At 43.3% G+C, this 8,181-nt stretch overlaps 1 long non-coding RNA gene across 1 annotated transcript; it reads left to right on the top strand.

Moving 5' to 3' along the window:
- The first annotated feature begins 505 nt into the window (after positions 1-505).
- Positions 506-7,335, top strand: LOC115070441. Its single transcript, XR_003849595.1, has 3 exons — positions 506-617; positions 4,362-4,517; positions 6,786-7,335. It is a non-coding gene; the product is annotated as an uncharacterized LOC115070441 (long non-coding RNA).
- Positions 7,336-8,181: the final 846 nt, after the last annotated feature.

Here is an 8,181-nt window from a genome sequence, read left to right on the forward strand (position 1 = left end):
TTTTTCAGAAGAAAGCAAGTGGGGAGAGATGAAGTTGTGGGAGACAGGCTTGAGCCTAGGGTGAAAGTCTTATTGACAGCCATACAGCAGGCCCGAGGAAACGGCCTGACCGCTGGAGCGACAAGGAACGCCTTGTGACATTTGCTCCTATTGGCAGATCATGAGACTGATGCCTAGAGCTCACCACTCTGTAATCACCACCCTTGGAATTCCAATTTACAACGCTTAGATATTGCAACAGTCAGGGTCATGTGGTTTCCAGGAATCCAGGCTCTGTAATCTGAAACCAGTTATGCTAATGAGGCATCTGGCCCGCTATGCTGTGATAGGATGCTAAGCCTGTTATGCTAATAAGGTATCCTACTCACTGTGCTATGATTGGACCACTACCCCTATATAAGCTTGTGCCTTCCTGCAATAAAGTAGATCTGTGTCACTGAACCTGGTCTCCTGTGTCTTAATGCAGCTCTGCTGACTCAGTCTCCTCACCGGCCCTGGGGTCCAGGACCGGGCAGAAGCAGCAACGATCGTAGGCAGCACAGGGCGAGCAGAAGAGCTGCCTCAGCACCAGGCAAGCAGAGAAGTGACTTTGCCTATGTTGAGATCTCTATTATAAGGTGAGCTCATGAGTGTTAGCCTGTGTATAACTCTAAGGTTGTTCTCCCCAAACAGGGTAAAGTATATATTCTGTAATTAAAGTGGAATAATTCCTAGAGATTACAATAGATGTGATGGCTGACATTTCAATTCACTGTCTTTTCCTTTCCTCAACTGCACCATGGTTTCGAGAGCTTAAGCTTGGGTAATCAACCTTCCTTGCTCTCAATTTGGCTAACTTTTAGACTTTTTAAAAGTACACATACATTTGTTTGGTGGCTGTGTATATGTATTTGTAAGTGTAAGCCACTGATGGTGTGTAGAGGTCAGAGGCCAACTTTTGTGCGAATGCTGTCTTCTTCCATGTGGGTCCTGGGAACTGAACTTGGGTGGCAAGGCTTGGCAGCAAGGACCTTCATCTGCTGATTCATCTTGCTGATTTGGTTTACTGATCTTTGATAGAGACATTCTGTGTACTCTGGTTACATTACTTGGGAAGGGTGTGTGTGTGTGTGTGTGTGTGTGTGTGTGTTTACACTTAGCAAATTCATGGTGGCATACTCCATGGTTTGGATGGTATCCTCTATTTGGAAACTGATTTGTAATTGGTTTCTGCACATTCTGTCCTTCGATTTCTGTATTTCTAGATAACCTTTAGCTTTGGGATGCTTTTGACCTTCTTCAATGACTCATGTTTAAATTCTCTCTCTCTCTCTCTCTCTCTCTCTCTCTCTCTCACACACACACACACACACTTATCTCTGTACTTAGAATAGTCAGTTTCACATTTTATGTTCCCCTAATTGCTATGAATCCTAGAGTAAACGTCTGCTTGGTCTAGTGGCATCACCTTGGGTAAGCTAACCTCTGTTTCATCCCCCATTGGTCTGTGGAGCTCTGGCCAGCTTATGCACTCATCAGAACTGAAGGCTGATCTTAGAGGACAGGTATCCACTGTTCATGATGAGTTCGCTATATTTGGAATTCTGTTTCTTGGTTTTGCTGCATCTCTAAAATTGAATGTCAGCTTTTTGATGAAATTAGCCACCTTGTCACAGCTGGCTCTGGGGGAAAACCTTACTTTGCTGGGCTAGTTTGGGCTTTGTGTTTGGGTTGAGAATTTTCGCATCTGATTTTTCAGCCCTGTAGAGGCTCTGGGTACAGTTGGGCCTGCTCAGCATGGGAGATGCAGAAGGTTTTCTCCTTGAAACTGACATGATCTTCATAGCTCCCTCTTCTGCTGAGGCTTGAAGGTGTTGTCCTGTTATCCTGAGATGTTCTGAGGATGTCTGCTGGCCCAATTTGGTTTTCTGGTGGGAAAGAGTTCAATAAAGCCTTACAGCGACCTGAGGAATATCTGTGAAATCTTTTTTGCTGGTTCAAATTGCTTGTTTCAGAGTTGGCTATACTTTCTCTTGCTCAGGTGTTAAGGATCTTCCCCAAAGAACTTTTTGATACTGAAGGATCTTCCTTCCAGTATGAAATATTTTAATTCAGAGGAAATTGCCATATAGTATTTATGAGGACACAACATGAAATTCTGCTATTACCCTCTCATTGATTTTTTTCATATTCTTTTTCACTTCCAATTCATTAATTTCTTCCTTAGCCTTGAGATTTTCTACTCATCTATTTATTTGTGTGTGTGTGTGTGTGTGTGTGTGTGTGTGTGTGTGTGTGTGAGGGGGGGGTTGGTTTGTGTTTCATTTTCTAAAGCCTTAAAGTACATGATTAAGTTGTTTCCTTAGTTATGATTTTTCTCAATGAGGGCACTTAGAGTCATAAACTTGCATCTTAGGCCTGCTCTCATTGTATCCCATAGGTTTAAAAAATTTTTTTAATTGAGCTTTTGTAGTTTCATACAACAGTTCTTAATCAAATTTAGATCCCTCTCCCCAATCCATGCCTCTCCCATCGCCCCACTGGACCTCATGTATTTTACCATACATATTACGGTCTATCCATTCAGGCATTTGTACTCAAATGTCCTTCAGTGTAAATTCATCCACTAGAGTCTAGTCAGCCCATCTAGAGGTTGTATGTAAGGCATACTCTCCCTTACCCAGTAGCAGTCAGTCTCCAATAGTTCTTGGTCTACTGCCAGCCTGCCATCCATTTCTCTCCTCCCCTTTGGGCCCTTGTTTAATTGAGTTGGCATGGGACCTGTGCTTGATGCCACCATTGCCACAAGTTCACATGTACAACTTTCCAGTGGTCTGAAAGCCTTGGCCTCCCTGTGTTTATGAACCAGCCCTGGCTCTTACAATCTTTCTGCCCTCTCTTCCACAATGGTCCCCGAGCCATGCATGGATGAGGTTCCATATAGTAGTCCTATCCCACACTCTGTAGTCTCTTATTCTTTAAAACTTGGCCAGTTGTAACCTTCTGTGTGCATTGAACTCTGTTGTATAAAGAAGTTTTACTGGTGAAAATTGAGGAATGCATTATCTTTCTCTCTACCCCCTGTTCTGCTATGTTCCATGAGCCTTAGGTGTTGAGGTTCCAATGTAGATGCTCTCCTGGGCATCTCTCAGATGTATAGCCGCTATGTGTGACCAGCTGTGGAACTCTGCAGTAGCCTCCATCTGTTGCAAAAAGAAGCTTCTTTGATGAGTGGTGTATGGAATACTTATCTGTAAATATAAGGATTGATATTTAGCATATAGTAAGAAATTTCATTTGTCAAGAGACAGTGTTTTCTCCAGGATCTATGTTCTCTCCTGCCATTTGTATTTGGCTGAGTTTACAGTGCCACCCATGAGTTCACTTCCGTTGAGAGGGCTTTAAGTCCAATTAGACAGCTGTTTATTGCCCCACCCACCCCCTAGATCACAGTGCCATTACTGCAGCAATAGAGGTAGTTAGCCATGCCAGTCATTATGGTTATTAGGCTTTAGGTCTGGGTTGGACCATTGATTATTTTTCTCCCTTGGCAGTTTGCATATCATCATCTAGCATTATGATAGCCAAACTTCGGTTAGAAGGCTTCCAGGTCAGTTCCTGCTCCATTGGTTCAAGTCCTGTGTCTTAAGTATGGCCTGTCTTCAGCAGTAGGGTCTTCATCTACTAGGTCTGGGAGATAACCAAGAGGTTTGGCAATAGCCTGTGTTATTTTGGGAGTCTCCTGGACCACACTCACCAACTACTCAAAGGGAGATCTCTCTTTCTGGCACTGTGTTCCTTGCCAAGCAATTCCCAGGTATACATGTGCACTAATGTTCAGACACTGTATGTGAATTTCTCATGGGGTTTCAAGGGCATCACATTTCCCTCTAAGTTTCCTAGCCCTACAAGATTCATTCATCTCCACTCTTTTTATTTCCCATCTGGCCTCTCTCCTCCCTCCCTAGTCCCAGCATCCCCGTCATCTCCACCCTTCCCCCAGTAACACCCACCTCCCACCATCCTCCCTCTCCTGACTTCCTTCCCATACCATGGCTCCTTGCATGTCCCTCCCTCCTCTCTCTGCTGAACACTCCCACTTTCCCCACCTTCCCCCTGGCAACATCTGTTCCCTACTATCTCCCTTTCAGGGTGTTTCTTGTCCTTTACCTCCATGTATCCCTTCCATTTTCCTGGGTCCCAGTGTTACATCAGAATTTACAGACTCACATATAAGGGATTGGTGCTACAATCCACAAATGAGGAAGAACATACATCACTTGCTTTTTTACGTTTGTGTTACTTCACTTAGTATAACACTCTCTAGTTCCATCCATTTACCTGCAAATTTCATAATTTCATCTTTTCCTATTGCTGGGTAGGACACCACCAAAGTTAAACCAAGAAGAGATCAACAGCCTAAACAGACCCAAAACAATAAGAAAATTGAAACAGTAATGCAAAACTTCCTGACTACAAAAAGCCTAGGCTCAGATGGATTCACAGTAGAATTCTACCAGACAGCCAAAGAAGCTGTGGTAAGTTGTGCTTTTATTCCATTCAATTCTAGAAAATTTTATTTTATGTTAGTTATTGTAAGGAGTTTCTGGTCTCAAGAAACAAAACAAAATGAAACAAAAAAAGATAAAAAAGAGAAACATCAGTTTTTTTCTGGGCCTATTGGTGCTCACCTATAATCCAAGAACTTGGTAAAATCATTAGGGTCAGGATTTCAAGGCCATCTACAGGTACAGATTAAATCTGAGGTTAGCCTGGGCTACATTAGACCCTATCTCAAAAAATAGCCAGAAGTTTTCATACCTTAATTAAATACTTTATTACTAATGATGCCAATGCTTACTTGAGTTTTCACTGAGTCTGAATATTCCTTTACAGAAAAGCAGCTGTAACAATGTTGTAGTATTTCCAGCTCATTCTGATTTCCGGTCACTCAAGTTGTCTGTAGGGCTATTTTAAAACATCTGATTGCATGTCAGTGTTTGGAGTGTACTCTAGAGCTGTGACATGGCAGTGTGCCTTTCAAACGGGGCTCCAGGAACAGTATCAAGGATTTTACATGCATCACCCCATGTCCTGATTCCCACTTGAAAATATCTTGCTAGATAAGTATTGCTATTCTGCTTTGTAGCAGAGGAAAACTTAGGTTGAGAGAGAGATTCACTTGCCAGTAGTCCCAAAGCCAGAATTGCTAGAGCTGAAACTGGATTCTAGGTTTGTATGCTGTTTAAAGTCCTTGTTTTTAGTAGCTGCATGGTGTTTGATAAACTCAGAGAAAGTAATCAATTGTACCGGCAGAGATATTTGATTTTCTTTTCAACATGCACTTACCTAAAATAGCTTTGCTAGAAAATATGTTTATCTTGATTTTAAAAGTCCCGTAGTCACTTTTCCTTCTTTTCATCTTCTGGATAGTCTTAGTGGAGGGAGAGAGATCAGAAGCCCCATTTGCCACTGTTTCCACTGTCCAATCGAAGAATAACACATTTACTGAATTTAGGCTGTAGAGTTTAGTTGACTACCTTGTAGGAAGGGAGGGCTGGGGTTGTGTACTGGCTGTGCTTTCTTTGCTCCTGATGAAAACACCCAGGAGGAGGTAAGGTTGTTCTGCCCCACCTTCAGGTCCTCAGTTGATTCTCTACTGCCAAGTGGAAGAAGCCAGAAATTACTGAGATCTTAAAATCGTAGAACTGTGGACTCTTTAGGCATTAGAACATCAGCCACAGAAGACTTGCAGAGTGTCCGCTTGAGATGTTTTGCTTGAATGCTTGATATAGGAAGACATATTGAGCCTGATCTGGTACCATCTGTGGAGGTTGAATTTAAGGACCAGGAACAGAGGGTTTCAAGGACTCAGAGAGGAAAGACGATTCATGGTGCCACTGGCAAATGAAACATGTGCTTTTTTACTCTGGGCCAGAGCACACAGGCTGCTAGGTAGGGGTTCGCCCTGTGAGACTGCATGGGTCCTTGACCCCAAGTACTTTTTATAAGATATTGCACAAAGGTGGCTTCATATAAAAACTGGCTATGTAACAGATTACATCACTGTTTACTTTTGAGGATCCCAGACCTCCAGTGTCAGTCATTTTGTGTTGATTCTCAGACCTCATACTGAAATTCGTATCAGCATCATATTGTTTAAACAAAAACAAGCCCTCATGCCCTTGATTCCCTTCAGTCTAATGCTCACAAGGGTACTCTTTGATGTAGAGTCCACAGGAACATTCTAGGGAACAATATATGATCAACAAATGGGTTATATCTGAAAGGCTTGAATGGTCCTTTTTATGGTAGTGGAAATGCTATCCCAGCATTGTTCTAGATCTCCATATGACTGCTGTTTGGGGAATGCCTAGACACACAGGACACTGCCAGCAGATATCCTGTATCTCTTCCCAAGGAAGGCCTGTTATTCATTGGGGTTTACCCCTGCCTTGGTCTTGCTTCCTGCATGCCCAAGTTGTCAGTACAACTATACACTGGTTTCCTCCACCGCTGGCCTTGTAGCCACTGAAAATATGCTAATCCATTAGCTTCATCATTCCGTGGGCTGAGTTGAGGTTTATGATATGCCACACCATAAACCGTCACAGACTTCTGATTTTCTACATGCCAGAAGTCTTCCCACAAGAGATGGTCCAACTCCCAAATTTTCAGGCAATGGGAATCCACACAGTACACCACCCAATTATTGGTGAGCATATGAAGAAGGGATTGCTCATTCCTAACTACCAGTCATTAATTCAGCCCCTTGTCTACCTTGACTGATTCTTATCTCTGTCCAGATAATGTTGGTGGACTGTTTGAACTGCTGCTGATGTCCATGTGTCCTGTGGACCCCTGCGGAATCATCAGTATACCAGATGTCAGAGAGGGGAGTAGTCTATTCTCAACTGGGACTTAGTTCCAAGGCATTCATCTCTTGGAGACCTACATTCAGCATCGCCGTATACTTTGCTGGTCCTAGGATGTCGATCGCCCCCCAAGCCCACCAGGCTTGGGTCTTCAACAAGAAAAGAGTCAAGACAAAGGTCTTGATTTTATTATAAAAAGTTTAATTCTTAGCAGTCAGGTGAGCATCACAGAATGGCATTTTGTTGTGAGGAACACAGATCTTATATAGGAATCAGATTTGGGGTAACCAAGAAATCACCAAGGATATTTTACTAACAGAAAGTAACTACGGACACAGCAGGTTGCTGCATTACCTCACTGACTCTGGTGCCTGAAGACCGTACCGAAAGTAAATTTCTAAGAGTCCTGATTTATCATGGAGGCACAGCCTGTCAGCTCTGACTGCTGAAACAGAGAGCTCAGAAGCTCTTAAAGTGGCACTCTCCTAATTTCCAATGCTTATGTTAAGCATGGCTCCTGACATTTCCCACTTTCTTTTTATATTTTTCAAAAATGAAGTGTATGCCAAGACTGGGATGGAAAGACCGTGCCTATCTTAGGTCATCCTCTACCAGAGCGAAAGCCGTTGGGGGCGGCCGGCGTCCTGCTTTCCTCTGAGATCTTACCCATCACTGGCTAACTGGCCTCTGTAAAGCTCCCGTCAGTTGGCCACGGCCTTGGGGAAGAAATGGGAAATACTGCTTTTGCAAAGTATGTTTGCAAATGTGTGCCACTGAAAGTAGGAAATTTAAATGTTTGAATTAAATGTTTGGTCTATGGTAGGCTTTAGTTTATGGTCCATTAGGTCACTTGTAGGCTTAGGCTGCACAGGCCTAATTCCCCCTTCCAAACGTAAAATAAAAGGACACCAACGTGGAGTTGGGAAAAAGAATGAAACCAACAACCCAAGGGCACAGAGGGAGTACATAAAGGGAGGTGAAACACACAAATGATCACAACAACGGTGCACAAATCATGGGGAAAGGTCAGCACTCAAGGAGGGTATTGATGCATCATAGCCGAAGTCCAAATAGAGGCATCATAGCCAAAGTCCACATAGAGGCATCATAGCCAAAGTCCAGAGAAGTAGAACGGTGGGCGCCATGCGGTCAAAAAAGTCCACAGGAAGCAGGTTCAGGCAAAGAAGAAGAGCAGGTTGGCGATGACAGTCAGTGCAACGCGACAACAAGAATTTGGAGAATCAGCAAACCGAACAAGGCGTTTACGAACGAGCACCATTTAGCATCCTGCGGAAAAAATAGAAACACGCCCTCTTCCCCAAGGGAG

This window comes from Nannospalax galili, unplaced genomic scaffold, assembly GCF_000622305.1.
Source record: "Nannospalax galili isolate Female #2095 unplaced genomic scaffold, S.galili_v1.0 scaffold857, whole genome shotgun sequence".
In the NCBI taxonomy this organism is placed as follows: Eukaryota; Metazoa; Chordata; class Mammalia; order Rodentia; family Spalacidae; genus Nannospalax; species Nannospalax galili.